Source organism: Canis lupus, chromosome 1 (genome assembly GCF_003254725.2).
Source record: "Canis lupus dingo isolate Sandy chromosome 1, ASM325472v2, whole genome shotgun sequence".
In the NCBI taxonomy this organism is placed as follows: Eukaryota; Metazoa; Chordata; class Mammalia; order Carnivora; family Canidae; genus Canis; species Canis lupus.
In genome coordinates this window covers 71,189,387-71,216,726 of record NC_064243.1, presented here as the reverse complement: position 1 = coordinate 71,216,726, position 27,340 = coordinate 71,189,387, and the positions used below count along the sequence as shown (strand labels likewise).

Genomic DNA, 27,340 nt, shown 5'->3' with positions numbered 1-27,340 from the left:
TGATGGAGTTTTAAAAGTAATTGGAATGGAATTCCAATTGGAATTCTAGAATTTCTAGAAGTTCCAGAAAATGTTTTTCAGCTCCAGCCATCAATGTGGAGGGAACTTAGTAGACACCCCAGCCCCCTAATCTGCTTTAGGCATATTGTCCCAGGACATATGCTACTCCTTCTGTATTAATTGAGTACCTTTGAAAGTGGAAGTTCCTAACATACTAGAAGGTTCTCAGAGAACACTGGGTTTGATTTGCTCCAAATCCACAATCACTGAGCAGCATACCTCAAAAACATATCCTTATCCCAAATGACTGATGTGAGACAGAATGTGGATGCTATTGAAGATATACAAAGGGCTTTCGAGGATCCAGAAAAAGATAAGTGTTTGGGGTGCTTAAAACCCCTTCATGAAGGACAGCAAATAGAGATGGACTTTGAAGGGTGTGGTCATGGTGGTGAAAGCTCTTCTTGGCAGAATGAACCCAAGCAGATGTCACGAAGGGTTGTTTCCAGTTGGTCTCTGCTCATACACAGTGATGCTATCAGCTAGGAATGCCTGGAAGTCCTGGGGGGTACATAGCATGTCTCCAGGGCAGTGAGGTTTGGGTGGGGTTGGGAGAGATAGACAGTGCATGCGAGCAGAGCTGGGATTCAGCAGCTACTGGGGCTGAGGGTTGGGCACCTAGGGTTTACAGGTTCTTTCTTTATTGGTGAATTTAGAACACAAGAGTGAAATTAACTCATGGGAAGGGAAGAGTGGGGTCACTCAAATGGTCACTTATTAGGTCACCCAGGGCTTTTTATTTTCTTAATTTTAATTTTTTAAAGATTTAATTTATTTATTCATGAGAGACACAGAGAAAGAGAGGCAGAGACATAGGCAGAGGGAGAAGCAGGCTCCATGCAGGGACCCTGATGTGGGACTCCATCCTGGGACTCCAGGATCACTCTGAGCTGAAGGCAGACCCTCAACCGCTGAGCCACCCAGGTGTCCCAACACCCAGGGCTTTTTAAAAGGAGAACTTCATGGGTGGGGGCAGCCTGCCTCCTTATCAGCTTGCTTTGCTAGTAGCAAGGTCACACAGCTGGCAATATGTTTATTTGAGACGGTTGTCTTTGAAATGGGGCCTTGGCAACTTACACTCCAAGGGTTGAAGCCTCCAGAAGATTTCTTTTCTCACAGCCCAAAATAAGAACAACTGGATTTCAAAGAGTGCTATTGAGCTCACAAAATGCCTTCACCAGCATTTTCTACGGTTCTGAAAACAAAGACTCCCAGCCAGTAGACACACTCTCTCTGACTTCTTGCTTTGGATCTGGGATTCTGATTCAGAGGTGTCACCTGCCTTGTAATGAATGCATTTCTCCAGCCCCAGAACTGACCTTCCTGCTTTCCAACCCTTCCTTGAGTTCTGTGTGTAGGCTTTGCAGCTTGATCTGGGGATCAGATCAAAGGCATTGCAAGTTTCAGGATATTACCACTGCTAGCACATTAACATTATATGTAAATGGATTATAATTCAAAGGCAAAAAAGGCTAGATTTGCCACTGCTCTAAACTGAAGGGAATCCAGTGTCCAGCAAGGCTCCACCTGAGAGATGACTCTCAGAATCATACAGACAGGAATTTTCAACAACCACTTAAATTGCTTCCTTCACCACATACATTTTTATCATAGCCCTTTAATTTATGCCCTGCAAAGTCTTTTAAAGATTAAAAAGCTTTTTAAAAAATTTTTTTACGTGGCTCCTGTTCTGTGTTATAATTGAACTGAAAGACAACTCAGGGAGCAGGCTGTTTTGAAGCCCTAAGATTGGAATTGAGGTTCTGGGCCACTGGATTTTAGTTTACACCATGGCATTGCTGCCCATTTCTGGCTTTGGTCAGGTTACTTTTGCTGTCTTGGTAGCTACCTCTCCTTTTTTGAAAGGAGACCCTTATTCTGGAAACAAGCTAATTTACAGAACAGGGACACTTTCCCATTCTTAGCTTCCTCTTTCAAGGGCACTGAGGTTGGTTCACAACTTTTGGATGCTATCAAAGACGAGTTTCAGAAGAGGAAAAAAAAAATCCCTGCCAGGTCAGTGGGTGATTCAGGGGCCCCTGGAGTCTTCCCTGGGGATCATGTCTTAACATTGGTCATTGGCAAATATCTTCTCTTCCCTCCTTTACTGGTCAGGCCTTAGCTCTGAGAGGTACTTCCCTCTCTATCCAGCTGGTCAGTGTTTACTTGAGGGGGAAATACTCATGTGACAGGGGAGGTATTTATTGTCTCTATCTAGAGTTAATGGGAAGGGAGCAATGGAAGCTGTCTGGCATCTCTTGTAGTGTCTAAATTCATGGATCTCATTGCCACCCAAAAGGGGAGAACTGGTTTTAGAATTGAAATTGTTGGCGTGCCATTTGTGATGGTGCCAGACTAAACACCTTTCATATAGAAACCCCAAACATTCTACCCGTGACAGCCACCAACCTAAATAGGAAGTGTTAGAGACCTCCTGATATTTGGAGATGTTTAAAAAGAGAGAGAAGTGAAAGCAATGTGCTCAGTGGGTTGGCCCCTGAAAGCTGTACCACAAAAAGGTGCCAGGGTGACAGGATTACACCAGGAAGAGGAAAATATCTGTACCCACAGCTCAGATGGGAGAGCTGTTGAAGGAAAAGAGGAAGTTTGTGATTGGAGGGGTCTTGCCAAGTGGGAAGACTGAAATAAATAGCTTTGCTTGGCGGTTCTTTTTTTCTCCTATTGGCAGAGTTTAGGAGTGGAGTGAGTGAGATGGGCTGTGTGAGGAGGGGAAGTCACTGAAGACTGGCTGTCTCTTAGCTTCACTAGTGGCCACCTGTGCATGGGGGGCGGGGGGGTCAGGCAGAGGGCTTCCTTGGGAGTGGTTTCCTTTGACATAGGAGTTGGATAGATTATCAAGAGGGAAATCAAGAATACGGGATGGCAGTTTTATTTGGCTTTCCGCAGTGTGTGTGTATGTGTGTGTGTGTGTGTGTGAGAGAGAGAGAGAGAGACAGAGACAGAGACAGAGACAGAGAAAGAGCTACTTGAAAGGTGGTATCTCGACTAGCAGTTGTGATTCCAGTGGGCCTTTGAAGGCAAGGAACTGACTTGCCCACCTCTCAGGGAAGGGCAAACTCAATAAACACAAAGCATTGGTTTACAGTTTGCTGGCTTTAAGGGAACAAAGCCTAAATCTTGGACCGTGGAGAATAACTCTCACTGGAGTCGGGTAGCCCCTCTCAGCTCTCCTGCAATGTGACTACTTACTTAGCTCCAATATCTTCAGTATCTACTGTATAAGAGCAGTGCCCAAGGCACACAAGAACTCTCTGTTCAAATGGCAGAGGATATAGGATTATTAGGTAAACGTGTGGAATGTCACATGGTGGTAAGTCCCGTGAAGAAGAATAAGAGCAGGAAAGAGGGACAGGGAAGAGGGACAGAAAGAGCAGGAGTTGCATTTCTGAGCAGTGGTTGGACAGGTGTTGCCAAAGGGGTGCCATGAGGTAAAGATGTGAAGACAGTGAGGGGTGAGCCAGGCAGGCACTTGGGGGAGAACATTCCAGGCAGAGGGAACAGAAAGGAGGTCATGTTGCTGAGACTGTGGAGTGAGAGCTATGGAAGCAGAGTGGGTCACCGATCTCACTGTTCAGGGCCCAGTGGCCAATGGAGAGGAGTCTGGCTTTTCCTTTCAGTGAAATGGGAAGTCATAAGGGTTTGACCAGTGGAGTTATATGCTCTGCAATCACTGGCTGGTATTGAGAATAGACACAAGGAAGCAAGGACAGAAATATAGACCAGGAGCCAGGACAATAATTGAAGGGGAGATGACGATGACTGAGTTCTGATAGACTTGATGGATTTTGTGTAGGGTACAAGGAAAGCAGAAGTCAAGATAAACTGGGGGTGCTTGGGTGGCACAGTTGGTTAAGCATCCAACTCCTGATTTTGGTTCAGTTCATGATCTTAAGGTTGTAAGACTGAGGCTCAGTTGTTGGGCTCTGTGCTCAGCTGGGAGTCTGCTTGAAATTCTCTCTCTCTCCCTCTTCCTCTGCTCCTTGTCCTGCTTTTCTCAAATAAATAAATAAATATTAAAAAAAAAGAAGAAGTCAAGATAAACCTAAATTTCCCCAGAGAATAGAAAGATGAAGTTGCCATGTGCTAAGTCTGGGGAAGGACAGGGTTTTTCAGGGGGGGACTCTTGGAACCCTCTTTTGGACATTTTAAGTGTGAGAAGCCTTTTTTATTATTATTTTTTTTATTTATTATTATTTTTTTTTTGAGAAGCCTTTTTAACACCCAAGTAGTAATGCCAAAAGGAGCTGGTGGATACATACAACTGGAGTTTAGGGGTGAGGCTCAGGCTGGAGATGTAGCAGTGCCAGCCTTCAGCATATGTATGTCATTGAAAGACGAGCCTTCTGCCTCCAACATTAAAAAGTCACAGAGAAGAAGTGGACTGTGGGGGACATTTTCTGCTATTTTAGAAATGAGTTTGTCCAGAGAGAGCTACAGCTTAAGTGGTTACTGAAGATTTTACTTTTAGTCACCTGCCTATAGATGAGGTTCTTTTTTAGCCTGAGATTTTGCGGGTGACACTGGCTTGTACCTTTCATTCTGTTGGGGCAGCATGGACTGTGGTGCTTTGAAGAGCCAGAGAAGGACTCTCAGTCCTCAGCATCTCAGGTAGGGTAAGGAGAGGCATACAGCCAGGCGGGGGTTAGAGTCTCTGCTCCCTTTAAGCTGCTGGCAGAGCACCCTCAAGCAGCTCCTTGAACTCTCCAAGCCTGGATTCCTCATCTGTGGAAGTCAAGACAATAATGGCATGTAAGTCATAGGATTATTTCAAGGTGTAAGTAATGATGAAAGTTAAAAGCACTTAGCTGAGTGAACATAGTAAACTCTCAATAAGCATTAGCTCTTATTGTTATTTAATATTACCTTTCTTTACGAGTACTTTGAGATTTGAAGTGAAAATTGGCAAAGGAGAAAAGTACCATTGACTACCAGGAGTCTGAGATAAATTTAAATTTAAATTAGGCTGTATTGGGACACCTGGGTGGCTGAGTGGTTGAACGTCTGCCTTCAGCTCAGGGTGTGATCCTGGAGTTCTGGGATCGAGTTCCACATCAGGCTCCCTGCATGGAGCCTGCTTCACCCTCTGCCTATGTCTCTGCCTCTCTCTCTCTCTCTCTCTCTCTGGGTCTCTCATGAATAAATAAATAAAATCTTTAAAAAAGAATTAGGCTGTATTATACTAACTCTGTAAATAAACTATTTACTAAAATCTATGCTTGAAAATACCCAAACTAAAGGGGGACATTCTTGGTGCTCCAATACTTCTCCATTGTTTGCTTCAGCTAAATGCAATTCTATTTGATAAGCAGCTGACAGTGCTGACAGTGGTTACTCTGTCTAAGGAAACATTGAGATTTCAAAGGAGTCAAGTAATAAAAATCATTTTCCTTTTTCAATGTGACTGAGTCTAGGTCTGCTTTGGTTCTCACTGCCTCTAGGTCATTGGCTTCTTTCCACTCCCCTCACTCTTTCCTGCTTCTCTTATAAAACCGTGAACTTCTTGGGACAGCAACACCTACATCAGGTAGATGTCAGGTGTCACTCACCTACCTCAGTGCACAGTGAGTACTCAGGACATGTTTGTTAAAAAAAAAAAAAGTTAGGGATTGCCTACAGGAATGAATGAATAAGGGAATAAAGCTCAGTCCTTTCCAGTAAGCTCTCCATGAGATGGAGAAGAAAGGTGTTCACATACATCAATTAAAATACAGTGTGTGATTATGAGGGCAGACAACTTGTACAGGCAGGAGTTTTGAATTGGAGTGTGAATCCAAAGACCTCCCAGGGTGTATGTGGGCTGAGCTGGTTTTAAGGGAATCAATGCCAGATGCTCAGATTCCACATCGACTGAAAAATGGGTGTGATGGATGTGATGGAGTTAGCCCATCACCTTCCTCAACTCCTGATTCACATGGCCCAAGAAAGGTACGGACTCTCACTCACTATGAGTCCCTCCGTGTGGTCTTACACAGGGGTGTAAAAGTCTTTGGGGCAATAAAATTATGATTCAACATATTGGTGTTGGCAAAACTTCTGTAACTGGACACCACTGACCTGCAGAGAACCTAGTGTCTTTCTGTTACAGGCTGAGTTCTCCAGAAGCAGAAGCTGAAACAGAGTTTGGGGTGCCAGATATTTTTAGGGATCAACACCAGCTAAGGGAGAGGGGAAGAAGCAGAGTTGAGTAGAAGATGTCAAACTGAGAGGTAGGCCTGACAAAGGCTTGGCAATCCTTGGGGAGCTCTAGAGTAAGCACTGGCCCTTGGAGTGGTCCTTGCTAGGCAGGAAAGGCACACCAGGCTGGCATTCTGGAAGCTGGGCCAGCTCTGAAGGAGTTAACAGTTGGAGGCCATTTGCTGGCTCACTTCCCACAGTTAGGCAGCCAAGGTTTCTTTGCAGGGGATCTTCATGGAGCATCCCTATGCCTACCTCACTTTCACCTTATTGTATGCAATTCTGCTAAGGGTGAAATGTGGTGCTCAGAAAGGAAGGCTTGGGTCTGTGAATTCACAGGTTTTGTAGAGGGAGACAGTGGGAGTGATAAAGATTACTCTTCAGGGCAGCCTGGGTGACTCAGCAGTTTAGCACCACCTTCAGCCCAGGGTGTGATCCTGGAGACCTGGGATTGAGTCCCACGTCGGGCTCCCTGCATGGAGCCTGCTTCTCCCTCTGCCTGTGTCTCTGCACCTCTCTCTCTCTCTCTCCCTCTCTCTCTCTCTCTGTCATGAATAAACAAATAAAATCTTTAAAAAAAAAATTACTCTTCAATAACCTCTCCTATTCCATCCTCAAAATAATGTCAAAAAATATGTATCTCCTAAAGAAAGATTCTCAAACATGAAGCAAAGAGGGCACTAACAAGCAATAACCAAGGTCTACTTCGTCAAGACAGTTAATTCACAATATGTTGCTATTCTTTCTTGATTTCTCAGGTGAACAACTGGTCTACCACTTCCTTGCCTAAGCTTTGACTCTCGTCTCAGAATTTGAATTCAGAAGTAAGATGGTTGGCTATGATTGGGTATTAATACATGTATTTGAAATTGAAATTTATTTTTTTCTACCTGAAACTAAATCTGGTTTGGCTGCTTGGCTTGACAGTGTGGACTGCTTTGCCAAACGGGTTATTATAGCAGACATTTCCCTGAACCAAATCAGCTAAATCTGAAAATCCAAGCTTTGATTAAAATAAAGCATGTGATGAAATAAAGTAATTTTATTAAAAACTGATTTGGCTGAAGGTGGCAGAGGGAGGATGAGGAATAGTACTCACAAATGCAGAAGTTCTTAATTGGGGTGATGAAAATGTTCTGGAATTAGATAGTGGTAAAGACTGCATGATTTTGTGAAGATACTAAAACCCACTAAATTATGCACTTTAAAGGGATGAATTTTATAATATGTGAATTATCTTTCAATTTAAAAAGTAAAAAAAATATTGTTTTGGCAAAGTTGTATTGAAATAACAAGTATTTTAATTTTCTCAACCTTTTCAGTTTAAACTAGGGGTCTCTAAGTAAATGAGTAGCAGGTATAATTAGCAGTCATCTGAGAAGTTTAGGTACAGCCTTTTTGGTGTATTTCCCAGAACTAAGAAAGCAAATGACTAATGACTGGGTAACAAATATATTTTCAGCTCTCATGATTTCTAATTCTTTTCTTTCAACAAAATTGAAGGAGGATCAAACTAGTTTGCCAGCTGATAGGTCACTACTAACTTTAGAGATTGTTATGGAATTTTGGCATCATAAAACTTCTTTTACTCATATCTTATTTTTAGGAGAACTAGATTTCTCAGAGGTTTCTCTCCAGAGATGCTAAGTAGGAGTAGAAGTGACTCTGGATCCTATCTCATCTTAGCAGATAATAATTTTCACCCATAATTTCAATGCATCTAATTGAAAAAAAGGTGCCATTTAAATTCCTTAAGAGGTGAATTTTTATTTTTTATTTTTTTATTTATTTTTTTAAGAGGTGAATTTTTAATAAAATCTACCCTTATTCTTAATTTATGAAAATTCATACTCATATTCTTATTTATGAAAATCTAGAATATGTTTATATTCTCTTGATTAATTGTGTTCTGATAATTATGAAAGTTTTTTAATTAGTTAATTAATTAGAGAGAGCATGAGTGAGGGGAGGGGCAGAGAGAGGGGGACAAGCAGACTCTGCACTAAGCACAGAGCCTGATGTGGATGGAGCTCAATCCCACAACCCTGAGATCATGACCTGAGCCGAAATCAAAAGTCAGATGTTTAACCAACTGAGCCACCTAGGCACCCCTCTGCTAATTATTGAAGTTATAAGTTGGTCTAGAAAAAGCTGCTTAAAACTTACAGACTTACAGTGATAACGAAATTAAAATTTCAATGTATTTACATTTTTTGCTGCAGAAAAGAATGGTATGACAATCAGTTGTGAAAAAAACTTTCCAACATGAAAGTTACGACAATTGCTAAAGTGTACAAAGAGTAAATAGAATGGAAATGTGAATTCAAGGAGAAAATGGACCAATAAGTTAATAGAGAAAACTTTTCGTGGGGGTACCTGGCTGCTCAGTCAGAAGAGCATGCAACTCTTGATCTTGGGGTCATGAGTTTGAGCCCCATGCTGGACACAGAGATTACTTAAAAACCAATAATAAATAACCTAAAGAAAGAGAAGATTTTCATGTATTTTTAAAATCGATAAAGTTTCAGAGTATAGAATTGTTCTGGGACTTAGATTCCATTGGCAATATTTAAAGAGCAATCTAATAATTTTGTTTTAAAATGCTAATATTGGGCAGGCCAGGTGGCTCAGCGGTTTGGTGCTGCCTTCAGCCCAGGGTGTGGTCCTGGAAGGTCCTGGAGACCCGGGATCGAGTCCCACGTCAGGCTCTCTGCATGGAATGGAGCCTGCTTTTCCCTCTGCCTGTGTCTGTGCCTCTCTCTCTCTGTGCCTCTCATGAATAAATAAATAAATAATCTTTTAAAAAAATAACATAAAATGCTAATATTTACAGCACTAAGGAAATGACATCCTCTGGAACTATTTAAACTTCCAGTAAAAGTTTTTTTTTCAATGTCATTTTAAAACTGAGAGAGGGTGTATGGATTTTCAAACCATTTCTTGGGATCACACAATCTAAAAACTTAGGAGGCCACAGCTTTAGGGGCCAGACAAGGGGCAACTAGATCTGCTTGGATGGGTGGAGCTTTAAGGAGGAGTGACGTGCAAGCTGGACCTTGACAGATGGCAGAAGGTGTCTGCCAGGCGGAGGAGGGCCTTTGGCAGCTGCCAGCCTGGGGAGGCTGATGTTTTAGGGGCATAGTGCCAGCTCCTGGCATTCTTACCAGTATGCCCATTACTACAACCTTGAGCCTCATCAGTTTGACAGCTAAGACCTTGGCCATTTTATAGGAACCTGAGTAAAAGGGGAAGTTAAGTGGACAGGTGCACCAGAGCCTCCAGGTGACACAGCCATATGCTGACTTCCTGGCAGATGCACCATTATTCTCCACTTCCTCTGGCTCGTTGGCCAAACTATAGCACCTTCGTCATTGTTCAGCCACACCCTGAATTACCTTGACTTCAAACCTCATTCTTTCCCTTGCCCCCAAGTGCACTCTTAGGTCCACAATGTGACAAAGGGGCAGCCTACTCATCCTCAGCCTTCCAGAACTCAGGCTCCATTTTCCATCCCTGTGATCTGTGGGGTCGCTCTGAGACTGGATTTGGACAATGGACAAGAATAAGCTCACAAAGAGCAGAAGCAGTCTTTGGTTTTCGCTGTCTTAGTGGGAAGGAAAACCCTTGGTAAAGTTGAGGGGTGGGGACAGGTCTTGGGTTGGAGGGTTTCCAATGAACTTGAAAAGAAACTCAGGCTTTTTCACCCTCTGAGCCAAGTTCAGAAGTTTGCAGATGTCTTTGGGGGGAGAAAATTTGTGCTGCAGACCTCAAAATTGTGTTTGTGTTGAATGGAGAACCACAAAGCAGGTATGATATCCTAACGAGTTCTCACACTTCTCGAAAATGCTACAATTAGAACCTGTCCAGGGCGGCTCTCCTGTGGGAGGAGACCAGCTTTGGGGCACCACGGTCCACCCAGAGAAGAATCTCGCAGACCCTTCCCACCACCCATCCTTAGCTTGGATTCTGCTTTTATGCATATTTATTTTAAAGTGTGTATACAGATGTGTGGGTTTTCTGGAAGGAATCTGAGAGGAGGGAAGCAAATGTGGCTGTGCAGAATGTTTTGAGCTGCAGCCATCGAGACCCAGAGGAAACGAGTTTACTTTTTCAAGCTTGCCCAGATGGGCTGTGCGTGTGGGTTGTTAGCTCTGGCACTGGCTGCCAGGCTCTGTAAACACTGCGTGGCTGCTCCCCCAGGACGTGTGTTGACTGTCATGCCTTACTGCCTAATTGGCTCTCGCTGAAGAGCTACAGGCCGTTTCTTTCTGGTCTCTGTTGTTCTGCGGGGAAGCCTTGGGGTTGGTGATGGGCACCAAGTTATTTGGTTCTGTCCCTTTTGTTCGTTTGTTCATTCCCAGTGGACCCAACTTAATGGCTAAGAAGGACTTGCCTTCTCTTCAGAAGACCTTTGCAGCATCTGTCCAATGTGTCTTTTGGGATGGAAGGGCGAGTTTAAATTCTCTGCTTTAAGTCAAGTCTAAGGCAGGCCATGGGAGGCTTATGACCCTCCAGTCATTTCCTCAAGCTCCCCTTCCCCACAATCACTATGTTTGCTCCTTTCTGGGTTCCATTTTTTATTTCCCCTCTAGATGAGTGCATTTTCTGTCTGCTCTTTTCATTCTAACTGCCCAGATACTGCTGTGCGTAGGGGCCATACATGTGCACGCTGAGTTAAGTCAGCGTGGACGGGTGCCAGGTGCCAGGCTCCACCACCAACAAATCACACCCTCTCCACAGCCCCACTACAGCCCTTCTGAGACTTGTGTCTATAAATTGTGCCAAGACAGGTCTCCTGGAAACTTCCTTTGCTGCTGGCAGCTCCACACCCATGCATTTCCTTTTTCCTGTAAAAAATCCATTCCCAGTTCCAACTTAAAACAGAAGGTCAGTTATATTGACACCTACTGCACATAGACGCTGTATTTTCAGGAAAATATTTTCACCTCTGAAATCTTTCAGTGTGAGGGGTTACGCACCCCTCAAACTCCTGTGGTAACAGTCAACCTACAGGCCTGTCCTACAGCTGCACACCCACCTCCAGGAGGATATGTGCTTTGAAAAATGTTTCCAATGGTAGTGAGGCGCTCTGGAGAGAAACTCATGAACTCTCCCTTCAGCGTGGAGAGATGCCTGAGTTCCTTGGTGCATGGCAGGCTTTCTGCTTAGCTGATGATGTGGGGCAGGGTTTCTCTCTTCCCTGCCTGCCTTTCCTAGTTTGTGAAATAGGAGACTAATAATTTCCCAGGAGGAAATATACTTACCTTGTAAGTTTCCAGTGTTGGGATATTTTATGGGATGGTGCTCTCTCCTTTATGATCAGGCCAAGGGACCCTTTCCTGCTTTTCCATGGATTTCAATCTGTCTCCAGGAGCCTTGGGTTAAAATCAAATATATTAACTTAGGGAGGAGGTGGGGTGAACATTTGTTGTTTTTGCTGTTCCCCATTCATACTAATAGCACCCCATTTCCTTTCCAGGAAATTACCTCATCCCCATTCTGTGCATTCCAGGGAATTAGCTCACCCGAGTTGGTAGAGTGTCAATCAGGTGCCCCACTCTCCCCAGCCAGGCAGTGGGCTTGCTGTTCAAGCAGGGGTGGCTGGATTCTCCCCGTAAGATGTCAAATCTGGAGCAGCGTTATATGAGTGAGGAAATGTGTTGGAGCTGATACGTGCTGGTGTGTTCCCTACCCCGGCAGCCATGGCTCCTGCTCCTTCTGGCCCAAGAAAGACTGAAGTTAACCAAACCTACTGGCTTGGTGCTAAATTAGCAGAAAGTAGAGTTCTTTTTACCTATCTGATTTGGTGAGCTGAGGGTAACAAGTTAATCCACAAATTCTGACAGACTGAGGGAGAATATGAGTCAGAAACGCCAGAAGAACTCTCTACAAATAATGGGATACTGGATTCCAGCATTGCCCAACCTACATGTCTCTCTGTATTTGTGTCAAATAAGGAAGGAAGGGCATGCATCTCTTCTTTTTGCTCTTGTCCCTCTTCCTCTTTTTGTTTTTTGTTTCTTTCTCTTCATGGGCAAAGTTGGACCTTTTTCTACTGAGGCTACGGCTCTTTCTCTTAATTATCTGTTTAACTGGGTTAAGGGTCTCTATTTATATCTGGATGATCAGAAGTTTAGGGGTTCACCTTCCATAACTGGAGTCTGAAAACTAAATTCATTATTTTGAAGCAGCTTCTCTGGAATTGAAGCTAGTGCTAAAACTATGTCAAGCCAGTTGAACAAAACAAGCAGAAGGACCAAAGTCACAGCTTCTCTTTCCTTCTTCCATCACCTATGGCAGACAGCATAGTTTTCTTGCAGTCAGGCGTGAATCTTCTTTTGTTACACCTGGGCTTTGGAGAGACACTTTTCTTTCAAAACAGCTTTTCATTGCCTGAGCTTGCAGGCAACCTTGATGTGAGCTGTGCTTTCCTCAGCAGAACTGCATGGGGTGTTCTAACAATGTTAAAAGGAAACTGTGGGGATCATGCAAGTGTTTCAGTGGAGAGCCATATTGGAGAGGGGTCTCAAAAACCTACAAGTCTGGCTAACACAATTCCAGAGAAAAGGTGGACATTGTCTCAGGACCTGGGGAGTGATTGTTGTAAGTTGCACTTTTTCCTGTACGAGTAGAATAATAAATAGCTTCCTTTTCCTGTAACTCAACATAATGGGCACTGGGAAAGCTTAAGGGGTAAATTTTCTATAGTCTTTCCATCTTCTCTTTGTATTAGTCAGAAAAATTAATGATACCTGCTATAACAATTATCCTCAAATTCCAGTGACTTAATACTAGTTTATTTCTTCTTCAGGCCATGAGATCCATGGCAGCTGTCCTCCAAAGCAGTGACTCTGGAATCATTGTGTGACTTTGCTGTCTGAGCAAATGCTTGCAGTCATGTGAGCAGAAGAGAGAGGATAAAAGTAGGACCAGATGCTTAACCACTTCAGCCAGAAGCGCTATTTCATTGGCCCAAACTAGTCATGTAATCAATTTAGCTGTGAGGGAGTATGAGAAGCAGAGTGGGTATCAGTGAGCATGAATGCTTTCTGAAATGCCTTTTTCTTTTTTTCTTTTTTTTTTTTTTTTAAGATTTAATCTATTCATTCATGAGAGACACAGAGAGAGGCAGAGATAGGAGAAGGAGAAGCAGTCTCCCTCCAGAGAGCTTGATGCCGGACTCCATCCTAGGACCACAGGATCACGACCTGAGTCAAAGGCAGACATTCAACCACTTTAGCTCTCAAGTAAATGTCCCTCTCAAGTCCTAGTGAAACTTCTCCCCTGCAATAAGACTGTCAGGAATGGCTCGAAACCTACTAAATGCTAAGGTACATGAGTATCATGGCCTTTTCCTAAGGAATATTGTACTTTAGGGCAGGCTAATTTTCTTATCCTAAAGGGCTAATGGAGAGGTCTTTTGCTAGCTTTACTGGTTAACATTAGAATTTTCTTAATTTTCAGGCCCTTGAAATTTAAGTGAATTCATGTGAGGATGGCCTTGCTGCACAGTACATGGTCCCCAGACTCAACTCCTGCTTGAACAACCATCATTCTTAGAAATAAACATAAAAGCAATTTTCACTGGCAATACTCATGTTAAATGAGGAAAGAACTGCTAGGCCCTGGTTCTTTTCTGCCCAGAGCTTGTCTCATTTGCCTTTTCATTTTCTAGTCAGACTTATGCTTGGGGCTTTTCAACTCACAAACAATGGGACTGATTTCCATTGGGTGGTTCTGTCATCTGGTAGGTCACCCTGGAACTTTATGCTTTGTGCTCTGATTGAGAACAGAAACAAGCTAAAGAAAGAAAAAGGGCAACAAATCTTGACTCACAATTATAGTGTGAATCAGTAACAAAGCTCTAGGTTTGCTGTGTGGGATAAAACATTGTTTTCTGTCCATCTATCTCCTGATTCTAATTTCCAAGAACCAAGCTTAAGAGAATGAGGAGGAAATAATGAAATCATGGGGAATTTGAAAAACATAGTCAAAAGGAGGTTGAACTCAGTATGTAACCATCAGACCAAGGTTACAAAGGGAAGGCGGGGAGGCCAGCTCTGGTCCCCATACATATTTTGATGGGCTTCTGGCCAGTTGGTCCGCACAGCTTTGGGTAGACAATCTGAATTTGTAGCCAATATTTAAATACTCAGAGATTTCACATAAAAAGCCAGATTTATGACTTCTCTTGAAAAATCCAATTTTGGGGCAACATTAAGCCTTATAGTCTAGCAGAGCAACAGTTGGCCTTAACCAGTCAGTAGCTGTTCCTTTCAGATAGGACTGTGGCTATCCCCTTGCCATTGACTGTGGTCCCACCACTCCCTATTGCACCCCCAACTCTAAGCCCAGTATCAATCTTCTTTATCTCTGATCTTTTTCTTCCAGCAGTCTCACTCATTCACACTGGCTGCCTGGGCAGGTGTATATGGAAACCATGACCTCAAGGGCTTCTATACCTCAAACTCAAAATTGCTGAAAGGCATTTAAGACATGGAAAGACTGGTGGTGAGATATTTAAATATAAAGGAAGAAAAGGAGGAAAAAAAAAAAGAAAAAAAAAAAAGGAAGAAAAGGAGGAATAAGGACCTTGAAGACAAAGAGAAAAGACTCAGGGAGTCTCATTGTGTCCCAAAGTGAGAGCTTCTCATAGTCATGTGAGACACTGGAACTCTTGCTATCTGGGCTGTGACTGAAGCACAAAGTCCAAGGATAGAAGATGGAGGAAGTGCAGGCTTCCACCATGTCATAGGTGAGGGGCTGGTTGTGGCCTGTGCCACGCTTGCAAAAGGGAAGACAATAAGATGAGGGGGTTTGGGAATAATGAATAGAGACAAGTTTTGGGGGAATTTGCTGAGAAGTGGAGTGGAGAGAATTGGGGCAGTAGTTGGAAAAGATGAGATTAACATTTGTTTATTAAGCTGAAAGCCCAGCTTTGGTTTATTGATTGAATCATTTAATAGAGAGAGGAAGCTGGTGATGCTATAAGGGGCGAGTTAAGGGAAGGGGTAAAGTCCCTGAGTCAGTGAGAGGGAACAAAATTGCACCTTAAGACAAAGCACAGATAATTGATACAGTAAAGTAAGAAAGGAAGCAAAATATAAGGAATGGGTGAAGTGAGGCTTGGCAGATTTAGACATTTAGGTGTGGAATATTCTTTGATAATTATAGCCCAGTTGTCCTCTTTTCAGCTATGGGTAATAAACTGAAATTTGATTACATTGAGCTTATTGGGTCTTATTTTCTTATAAGGTTGTATAAGTTGTTCACTGCACAAGGGCACCTTGCCAAGAGGATGATGGAATGAGACAAAAATCCCATCCATGCTCTTTGCTCTCCTGCAGTATACCTGGAGCAGTAAAGCAGCTGATTTGCTGCTTGGTATAAAGGGCAGCTCTGTTTTTCAATTTGCAGAAAGCAGCTGATAGGTTAGAAGAAACTCTATTTTGTTCTCTAGGTATGTGATGTGATTCAATCCTGCCTCAGAAATGGAAGTGAGGTCCTGAAGGGAGAGCCTGTCTCATATTTGTTACCACCAGCAGCACTCAGACCAGCGGGTGGTTTCCTCTAGAATGGTCCATGGAACACTTCTATAATATTTAAATAGATGTTCTATAAAAAGAAATCCGTGCAAAATTAAAAAAAAATAAGAGGAGGGGGAATCTGCACAGTGAAGATAGTCGGTCAGTGTCACAAACGACATTGAGAAACAGCACACACCCTCTCCTGTCCTGTGTCACTGGGCTGAAATGTGCCTGCTGTGGTGGTCCTGCTGGGGTCTCCACATGGAACACCCCCCTGGAAGCTGTTGTGATGTCTCAGGACACTTGGGCCCATGGGCAGAAGATGTTTCCCTGGCTAATCTGAGTACTCCACAGGGTTTATATTATTTCCAAGAGTGAGGTTTAGGCCCTGGAGCAATCTGACTCAATATTTACAGGAAGACAGGGCCTGTAAAATTCCCTACATCATTCTCACTCCTTAGAAGTATCCAGAGCTCCTTCATTGCATTGTTTTGGGCATAAAAGTCTTCCCAAAGTTTTCCTCAAAACCAATTTTTTTTTTTTTTTTTTTTTTTTTTAGAAAGAGAGGGTAAAGTACTTAGGGGGCTTGGCTCATATGAAGTACTCAGAAAATAGTGGTGGTGCCACTGTCACTGCCATCATCAACCTAACCTTGATACACTGATATCCTTGATGAAAAATTATAATTGCAGCTAGACTGTACTCCTCTTTCTATCTTGCAAACATTTACCTGTCCCCTCCCTCCAAATGTCCCATATATCTCTCATCGTATGACCTATCTTTCCCAGATAGAATTTCTCCCGAGCAGAATGTGAGAGCTTATTAACAAACTATGCCAAAGGTGGACTTGGCTCATGTTTACTGCTCAAGATGTCCCTGTGCGTGATTAGAGTCCTCATATGTTCTAAGTGTAAGATTTTCTGCCTGCACCCGTGCTTGGTGCTCACACTCCGAGCATTAGAGACACGGAGGGATTAATTAAGGCCCGAGTTTGAGAGGCTGTGGTGTATCCTGCTTCCTGGAGGCAAGAAGGTAGTCAGAGCCACTAGACACAGGCAGCTTTGTCTGGCGAGGAGACCCATGGACAGCCTCATTCTGGTCGTTTTTATAATTCCTCTCAGTCTCGGTTCTCCAGGCAGAGCTGTAAGCCCCAACCAGAATGCCCCAGGGAAGCAAAGGCCAATTTGCCTTTGGAGGGAGCCGCATTCTCTATGCAGGCCTTTGAACTTCCCGGGAGCATTGCTCTGGTCTGTAGATCTTATCTGAAATGTTTTCTTCCAGAGGCCTGTTCCCTCACCCGCAGCAGTGGTGTGACACGGGCCACTCTCTCATCTGGTTCCCAGCAGCTGGAAATGTGAATGTTTGCCTCCTGGCCAGCACACACACAGACTGGGATACCCCCCACATGTTCTTGGAGAACTGGCACTCAGGCCCCTTTTCTGGATGTTTTGCTAACACACACTTCAAATGAGTGGGCAGGGCTTGATCTTAATCAAATGTCTCATTAATATCTGCCCTTGGCACAGCTCCAGCCCTGAAGTGCTGCGTGTGAGAGGTATTTGCATAACACGCACACATCCTCACACATGTGGCCATACCACCCACCGTCATAATATGAAGGTCTCAAGCATACGATGAGCCTATTTTTTCAGCAGAGATGGTTTAGATAAATGGATAGAATAAATACTTCCTCTCCTGGCAGTATGTGCAAGGTCACTAAACAAGGAAATGGGATAAAAGTTCCTGAGTTGAAGGTGAAGGGCAAGGCATGTCCTAGTGACAACCTGTCTTTTTCTTTTTTCTTTTTTTTAGACTCAAGGTTATAGGTGCTATTGATGAGTGTTCGCTTGGGAAGTATCTGGATATCAGGACCCAGATTGCCATGCCAAGTTCTTCTGCTCCATCAAGTAAGATGATTGCTCTGGCCTGTAAATCTCATCTGAAATGTTTTCCTCAAGAGGCCCACCAGAAGGATCTCCTGGTGACACGGTTTGAGGTTAATATAAGCTTCAGGTTCTGAAGCTAGGTTTTTCCACGCTGGGTTCTCACAGTTCCATGCTGTTTCTCTCATTTTGTTTGGCATGCATAGGAATTAATGAAGGTAGCCGTGGGTGGATAAGGGTCCTTTTTAAATTGTAGGTTCCTGAGCTTCATCTCCAGAAGTGCCAATCCCGCAGGTTAAGGGTGGGCCAGGCATTTGTACTTTGACAACTGACTTCCCATATTCTGATGTGGCTGGTTCTCAAAGATGGGACCTTTTGGGAGCATTTGTGGCTGCTTCTAACCTCCCCCAGAGTTTTTGTCCTCATGAGGCCCCCTGAATGCCCAGGAACTTTGCTGTCACTTTCCCTTCCTCATTCTTGGCAGCCTTGGCACAGTCAGCATTGGGGACAGGCCCTGCCTGTCAAGGTGTGGACACGCTCTACAGAGACTCTTGCAGAGGATTCTAAGGAATAGTCTGTCCTTCCTTTCATCTGAGTTTTCTCTGATAAGATGAGGACAAGTACCAAAGAAATGTGTAGAACACAGGTTCTGAATTGAAATGAAAATGTCTTACAGCCCAAATGAGATTTTCTGCAAAAAAAATTTTTTTTTACAGTAGCTCTATGTCCGGGCCCAATATGGGGCTTAAACTCACAGCCCTGAGATCAATAGTCACATACTTTACTGACTGAGCCAGCCAGGCTTCCAAGATTTTATGCAATTTGAAGCTTAGAGACTTTTGTTGTAGTTATTGCCTTAAAACAGTGCTATAAAACCAGGTGTGGGGTGGGGAAGAGGCCCCCTCTCTGATACTTCTGTCGTTTCTGATTGTTTAATATTTACCAGGTACTAGCAACAGACACGTGTTTATCAAGGGCAGTTCATTATCCTGTCACGCTCATCCAAAGAGAAGAATTAATTGTCCCCCTTTTCCTTTTTACAACATTTCATTTTTCAAATGATTTTAAATTTTTATCAAAGTAACATATGCACATACTTGTGGGAGCCAAATAGTACCATGAGGCTTGTAACAAAAAGAGCAACCTCTCCTGGGAAACTTTTCTCGTAGTGTTTCCTTGTGAACATCCTGCCAGTGCTTTTTCTAGTCTTGTTCTTGGGCTCCTTTGGGTGTTGAACCTCCTGGGTTGATCCTCTGATCCTTTATCTTTTCTAGTGTCCATCTCTTTATCGTTACTCTCCTCTGAACAATTCCTTTCTCTTTATCCAACCTTCCACAACATTTTTACTTCGCTACCATATTTTCTAATTCTCAAAATGTCTTTCTTATTGATTTTTACAGTATCCTGGTATTGCTTTATGAATGCAACTTATTCTATAGTTCTCTCAAGTTTGTGATTCCTGAAGTTTTGATGTAGCCCTCTAAATTGCTTTTGTTTCTCCTAAGGCCCTAACTAGGACCCAGTCTCTTGAATTGGAGGCCAGAGAAGAGACTGATGCCAGTATTCTGGTTTTCAGGTGAGAGGAAGCTGGACTTCAGGCTTTTACTTAAAACTCCTGTTCAGTTCAGCTGTGGACCATGGTCTCCTACTTGTGCCTGTGTCTTTGTGCTCAGGGCCTTTTTGGTTCTGTTGCTGTAGAGACCCATGCTGTCTAATGCAGTAACCCTTTGCTATGTGTGGCCATGGAGCACTTGAAATGTTGCTGGTCAGCACGGAAATGTGCTCTGAGGGTAAAATATATACCAGGCTTTGAAGATGTTATATATAAAAAAGTAAAATATCTCATTACAAATTTTAAAAGATATTGATTACATATTGGAATAATAACATACTGGGTTAAGTAAAATGTATTATTAAAATTCACTTTACCTCTCTTAATGTGGCTACTGGAAAATTTGAAATCACATCCGTGGTTTGCATTAGATTCCTATTTCACAGAGCTGCTCTTCTGTGGTTGCAGGGACGGGTGCCCAGGGCTCACCGCTCCTGCTCCAGCCCTGCATGTTAATAGGCACCGCTGCTTCTAGTTCCCTGTCCTTTCTGGGCTCCACACAACGAATCGCTAGCTTCTCCCTGGTGTCTGATGCAGGCTCTTGGTTTCAGCTTCCTCTATGTCCTCTACTCTGTGGAGGTCTGTTATCCCTCATCTGCTTTCCACCTTAAAAAAAATTGATTGACATATCTCCGCTCCTATTCTCTTAGCAAATATTTACCTTTGCTGTCATTTGGGGGGGGGGGGGAGTTGGAAAGGAATAACTATAAATGCATGCAATCAACCTGCCATTTGTAAGTTCTAATGGCCCCTTGACTCAAAATAAAATGGCAACTTTCAGGACCATGATAATTTCCCCCGGTCTCTGTGCCAGTAGGCCCAGACTGTAATAATGAAATCCCACAGACTGGGGGCTTTAAACAACAGGAATTTATGTCTTGCACGTCTCACTTCCTGCAGGCTGGAAGTCCAAGCCCAGGGTGTTGGCTGATTTGGGTCTCTGATGAGGATTCTCTTCACGGCTTATGGCAATTTTCTCCTCACTATGTCCTCACATGGCAGAGAGAAGAAGCAAGCTTTCTGGTATCTCTCCTTATGAGGGCACTGATCCCATCATGAGGATTCTACCCCCATGACCTCATCTAAACCTAATTATCTCCCAAAGACCTTATCTGTAAATACCATCACACTGGGGGTTAGGGACTTCAACGTATGAATTTTTGAACGAGGCATGGTTCAGTCTATAGCAGTCTCCATTCTGGCTCATGGTCCAAGTTTTTAATCAAGAAAAACTTCTAGGCATACAAATAGCCAATAGACAACATGAAAATATGCTCAATGTCACTTGGCATCAGGGAAATACAAATCAAAACCACAATGAGATACCACCTCATACCAGTTAGAATGGTAAAAATTAACAACTCAGGAAACAGGTGTTGGAGAGGATGTGGAGAAGGGGGAACCCTTTTACAACGTTGGTGGGAATGCAAGCTGGTGCAGCCACTCTGGAAAACAGTGTGGAGGGTCCGCAAAAAGTTGAAAATAGAACTACCCTATGACCCAGCAATTGAACTACTAGGTATATATCCAAAGGATACAAACATAGTGTCTCAAAGGGGGCACATGCACCCCAATGTATATAGCAGTAATGTCCACAATAGCCAAACTATGGAAAGAGCCCAGATGTCAACAACAGATGAATGGATAAAGAAGAAAATATGTGTGTGTGTGTGTATATATATATATACACATATACACATATGTATATATATGTATATATACACATAAATATATATGTGTTCATATATATAATGGAATATAACTCAGCAATCGAAAAGAACAAAATCTTGCCATTTGCAATGATGCGGATGGAACTAGAGGGTATTATGCTAAGTGAAATAAGTCAGAGAAAGACAAATACTGTATGATTTCACTCACGTGGAATTTAAGATGAATATAGGAGAAGGGAAGGAAAATAAAATAAGATGAAAACAGAGAGGCAAACCATAAGAGATGCTGAACTCTAGGAACAGACTGAGGGTTGATAGAGGGGAGGTGGGTAGGGGATGATGGGGTAATTGGGTGATGGACATTAAGGAGGGCATTTGATGTAATGAGCACTGGGTGTTATATGCAATGGATGAATCTCTAATTTAAAAAAAGCTTCTAATTGTCCTCTACACAAATGTTATTTGCTTCCCCCATTCCCACCCACATACTTGCCATCAGGATATTCATCTCATCTCAAAGGTTTTTTTCATCTTTTTCATAGCAAAGCCTTGTTCTATCACCTTTAATATATTGCTTGAAGACTTTTATTCAGAAATTAATAAGAATTATAAGATTTATTTGGAAAAACAAAGGACCAAGAGTAGCCTAAAAAAATCTTGAAAAAAAACCCCAAGTTGGTAGACACATGCTACTTGACTTCAATACTGTTAATCAGATTAGTGTGGTACTGATGACAAGCTGGACATGTAGATCAATGGGACAGAATAAAGCATCCAGAAATAAACCACAAATATATGAATAAATACTTTTTGATAAAGTGTCAAAGCAATTTAATGAGGAAAGGAAAATCTCTTGAATAAATGGTACTAGAACAATGAGATATTAATACATATATGAATATCCAATTGTGTGTATGTATATATAGTGTGTGTATAATGAATCTCAACCCTTCCTTTATGTAGAACAGCCAATCAATTGAGATGGATGCAATACCTAAATGTAATATTTAGAACAATAAAACTACCAGAAGAAAACCTAGAACGATATCTTCATGACCTTAAGCTAAGCAAAAATTTATTGGAAAGGATATAGAAAGCACAAATTGTAAAAATAATGTAAGTTAGAAGGAGCATGAAGAAACATTTTGGGGGCAAAGGAAATGTTCTGTGTCTCTGTAAGTATTTTTCAAAACTGATTGAATGATACATGTAAGATTGGGACATCTATAGTGTATAACTAATGTTTTAAAAAAGGAAAATAATTAAAATATAAAACACTGCTTAAAATTCATTTACTGGGTTCCATTTTATCAGAAGAATCTCAAGAGGTTACTCAACTTACTTAACCTACTTCCTTAATTACATATTCTTCTAACTGGGGTAAGTTGAAATATTTCTCAGTTTACTTGTTATAAAATTTCTTTTTCTAAAGATATATCTTTCTTTTTAAAAATATTTTTTATTTTTAAGTAATCTCTACACCTAATTTTGGGTGTGAACTCACACCCTTGTGATCTAGAGTTGCATACTTTATGGACTGAGAGTGCCAGGCACCCCTAAAGATGTATTTTTCTAGATAGGATGCTTGACCTAACTCACTGGTGACCTGGAACTAAAAACAGGGAGAGTAATTTCTTGTAATGTCCTAGAAAACACTTGGAGTATCAAGAGCTGAGTCACACATCTCTGCCTATGTTCTCCTTTATGGCCAAAATGCTCTTTCCAGAATTCTTATTCCGTTGTACACTTTGCCAGTTCTTTAAAGAAGCATCTTTGCTTATGTATCTCTATCACCCAGGAGGCTTTCAGCTGTCTGTAGTAGGAGATTCAACATGGGATGGCTTATTCTTTAAGAAAAATGTATTATCTCATGTTATGAGAAGTTTGGAGAGAATATAGTCCCAGAATGGGTTACATTAGCAGCTTAATGACTTCCTCAAGGTCTTGGGTTCTTTCCATCTCTTTTCTCAGAACATCTCAGCTTTGTCCTCAGATACTAAGTTTTCATATTCATGGCTATACTTCATGGTTGCAAGAGGGCTGCTCCTGCTGAAGGTATCATATCAAGAAAGAAAAGTCTCCTGGAGGATGAAGATCCATTTCTTCTTGGGTCTTTTTTTTTTTTTTTTTTTAAGCAAGGGTATCTTTCTCAGAAGTCACTCAACAAACTTTGTTTAGCCATCTCATTGGCCAAACATACAAAGGAAAATGGGACTGCCATTATTGAGTTAGACACATCAGGTCCTTTTTCTGAGGCTGGTACTTGGACCATTCTCCTTGAAGTTATGGGAATATATTGTAGGGTTTATACCTGGCCATAATCAACATCTGTTAGAAGACTGGAAATGGCAGTCTTGATGGATATTGGGTTGGCAATTAGCTATGTCTGCTACAGTAACATTTGTGTTTTTCTCATAAACTTAAACTTGAGGATAGAGATTCTTTGTCCCATTTCCCTATGTACATGGTGAATGGTATAAGGGTGTACTCACAGTAAGTCCTTCATAGTATTGCTTGATTGATCACATTCCAGAAAGAATTTAATTCTGCTCAAAAGGCACTCAAACGTGTCATGATGTCAAAATGTTCTAACTGATGGGACAAGCTTAAGAGTACAACTGAAATGATATAAAAAATGTTGTATTTTAAGAATGAGATTTTATTATAGAACCAACTTGAGTGTCCTTTTTTGCAGGGATTTTCCTACATTCCCAGGTTATCCTGCTTATCTTGGTCTTCAGTGTGACCATTCAAGAATAGGAAGGAATCAGAAGTTTGACTTTCTGAGTGCTCGCTTTAAAAATTGATGTTCTTGCTTAAAAGGAGACTTGTGGAGTGGGTTTAATGTATACTTCTCCTGGCCTCCATTAGTGCTATTACCTATCATCTAGAGTGATCCAATTCAAAGGATACCTCCTTGATGGTTTCACCATATATGGGGCCAGATGTTATTTGAGCTGGGAGCTGGTTTTTCTCTGGAGTCAGAGGGAGCTGGTAGTTTTCAGAGATGTACGGAATATCTGGGGCCCAGTTTACGAAGTGCTTTATGACAGCAGATGGAGGTGCATGGAGCTGGGGATTCCAGAGTGCTTCGATGTCAGCACCCCTGCAAGGAGGGGGGTCTTGTTAGTTGACTTAAGAGATTCCATTCTAATGTGCTGAAGATGGATTTTAGGCCTGGCCTTTGCTGAGGCTAAGAAAGATTCATTACAAATTTCTGTTTACTTGTCTGGCTTTCATGGGATAGCCAGTGTTTTCCCTTGTCTTAGGTTATCTTTGGCTGGAGGTCAAAAAAAATAGTCAATGATGTCTTGGAAGTTTAAGTCTATACTATATGGCTCTTTTAAAAAATATTTGGTTATCCAGTAAGATATTTCTTGTGTTTCTACATCTACAATTTCCCTGTGGCTTGGCAGTACCATAGCTTTTCATGGCTGCCACTCATATCTTAATTGGATCACTTTGTGGAAACTTCAGAGACATTTCCTAGAATTTATTTCCAATTTCGGATGCCGACCCAGCTTTTATTATTTAAGGTGAGACAGACATGACAATCTCCTTGTTTCCTCTTCTTTAAAAGGACTTGTCGCATTTTCCAAAATACTTCCCAGGGAGTGTTTACTGGGGGTACATTTTCCTTTCATGGCAAAAAATGTTCTTGCTAGCTCTGTAACCCCTCAAATGATGGTAACTTTTCCCCCCCAAATCTGATTGAGGAAATAGGTAGCTGAAGATTCAAAGAGGGAAGAAAAACTTTACTTTGTACTCATCCTGGAGCCCGTTGTGTTGTTATTTTTAAAAATCATGTTTATCTGAGTCTACCTTGTATTATGAATGAGAGGTGCTTGCTTTTCAAAAAAACTTTTTTTGTGCATACCAAATCATAAGCTCCTTGAAGGCAGGCAAAACATCTAATTCCTCTTTCACTTTTTCAACATCAACAATGTCTGACATGTAATAGGTGCCTGGGACATACTTATGGAATTAAAATGCTTGAAATATATCCATGCAAAACACTTGAGTGGGTATTAAAATATTTTCCCCAAATGCTTTATGACATGAGGGAAAATGGTTTTAACAAAAAAAGCAAGGCACAAACTTTACCTTTAATCAGATTTCACTTTTATTATAAATGGGCATAAATATGTAGACCAGAAGAAAGACTGGAAGGAAATATGACCAAATAAGAAGCATAGTAATTTTAGAGTGATGAGATTAAGAGGTAATTTTAACTCTTCTATGGTTTTACTCATGTTCAAATTATTTACAATAATAATTTTATAATTGGAAAAAACTAAATCTTAAAATTTTGTGCAGCTGGTTTTAATTTTTTTAAATTAATTAACTAGTTTATTTCAGATTTTATTTTTAAGTAATCTCTACACCCAAAGTGGGGCTCAAACTTACAACCCCAAGATCAAAAATCACATGTCCCACTGACTGAGCCAGTCATGCACCCTTGTGTCATTGTTTTTAAAAGATCCTTTTCCTTAGGTATTTTAAATCAAGGCATTGCAAAATTTATTAAATTATGACAACATTTTTTATTTAATCTGTATGTCAAGCACTGTGTGGAATGCTCCACATTATTATCTCTTTCTCTTTTTTAAAAAAAGACTTTATTTATTTGAGAGAGAGAGAGAGAGAGAGAGAGCACAAGCCGGAAGCAGGAGAGGGAGAAGAGAACTCCCCGCTGAGTAGGGAGCCTGGAGTGATGCTTGATCCCAGGACACCGAGATCATGACCTGAGCCAAAGGCAGATACTTAACCAACTGAGCCACCCAGGAGCCCCTATTATTTCTTGTTGATATTTAATGATCGTGCTCTGTATGTCATCTCCATTTTACAGATGAGGCAAATGATGCACAGATAGGCTAAGGGGCAGCCACGCAGAAGAAGGGATCTGGATTGGGCCTCTCAGATGCTAAGGCTTGGCCATAACCACACACCCAACTTGTTCCGAGTTGGAATCCACATGCTGATTCTCTAGTATGGACCTTTGGAACCTGTCAAAGTTATGCCCTTGGCTCATATATTAAAACATGTTGTGACTATAACTGTTGATCTGAAGTTTTTAGTCCTCTGTAATTTATGAATATCTGTAGACTTAACAAACACTGATAAGATGACTGTAACAGTACAAGTTATTATACATGTAGAGAAAAAGAACAAATAGGAAACGTGTCCCAAACTTTTGGTAATAGTTATCAGGGGACATTTACTTTCTAGGTGATATAGTTTTGCAATGTTTTGATTTTGTATAATGAACATGTATTATTTCTAGTCTAAAAGGACAATGAAAATATGAGAAAAGATGGAAATAATTTGTAGCTGAAAGCAGGGTCAATAAAGTTTTTCTGTAAAGGGCCAGATTGTAAATAGCTTCAGATTTGTCAGCCACGTGATCTCCATCACACTACTCAACTCTGCTAGGGTAGCAAAGAGCAATCATTAATATTTCACAAAGAAATGGGCAAGGCTCTGTTCTAATAAAACTTTATTTATAAACAGGAGGCAATGGGCCAGATTTGGTCCCTGGGCCATCATTTGCCAACCGTTGTATATTAGTGTCCTCTTAATATTGTAGCAAATTACTGCAAATTAGTGACACATAATAACATAATTTTACTTTCTCATAGAGCACAAGGATAGATGCTCGAAATCACTATCACCAGGCTAAAGATTTCTGTGGGTTCCAAGGCAGTAGGCTTGGCTTGTGGCCTCTGTCACTTCAATCCCTGCTTCTGTTATCACATTGACTTCTCCTCTTCTGTAAGCACATCTCCCTCTGCCTTCCTCTTACAAGGACACTGTGATTGCATTCAGTGGCCCCTTGGATAACTAAGGATAGTCTTCCCATTTCAAGATGCTTAACTTAATCATACCCGCAAAGCCTCTTTTGCCACATAAATAAATACATTTACAGGTTCCAGGGATTAGGATGTGGATATCTTGGGGACCCTTATTCATTCTTCCATACCCTGGTTTAAAGTAACAGGAGGTTTGCGGGCTGCCACAAAAAGAACATTGATTTAGGATCAAGCTCACTTGAGTTGGGGCCCCAACTCTGGAACCATATGTATGGCCTTTGGAGGGTCATTTTACCTCTCTGGCTTTTAGCTTTTCTCATTTATAATGTGAGGGAATTAGGCTATATGACCCCTATACATCTTTTCAGCTCTGTCATCTTTAAATTTTATGATTTTGATAAAGAATATATTTTTTAACATTTGTTATATGTCACAGTGACCTTGTCATAAGTAATATAAATATAAATTTGTGCTAATTTGTATTAGGGAAGATTCAATATTTATAAGCAAAATAAAGGAAGAGATAAATTTTAACTATTCCCAAGTTAACATAAGCATGGACGGATTACAGGCCAGTCCTCTC

The 27,340-nt window shown here is 41.6% G+C and overlaps 1 long non-coding RNA gene across 4 annotated transcripts; it reads left to right on the top strand.

Moving 5' to 3' along the window:
* Nucleotides 1-92: 92 nt before the first annotated feature.
* LOC112643827 (uncharacterized) lies at nucleotides 93-22,280 on the top strand. 4 transcript variants are annotated; one of them, XR_003125923.3, is made up of 5 exons: nucleotides 93-5,642; nucleotides 7,014-7,079; nucleotides 17,595-17,689; nucleotides 19,171-19,241; nucleotides 20,178-22,280. It is a non-coding gene; the product is annotated as an uncharacterized LOC112643827 (long non-coding RNA). The 4 variants fall into 4 exon arrangements; XR_003125925.3 differs by having other exon boundaries at nucleotides 17,595-17,778; XR_003125924.3 differs by lacking the exons at nucleotides 93-5,642; nucleotides 7,014-7,079 and adding an exon at nucleotides 14,415-15,010.
* Nucleotides 22,281-27,340: the final 5,060 nt, after the last annotated feature.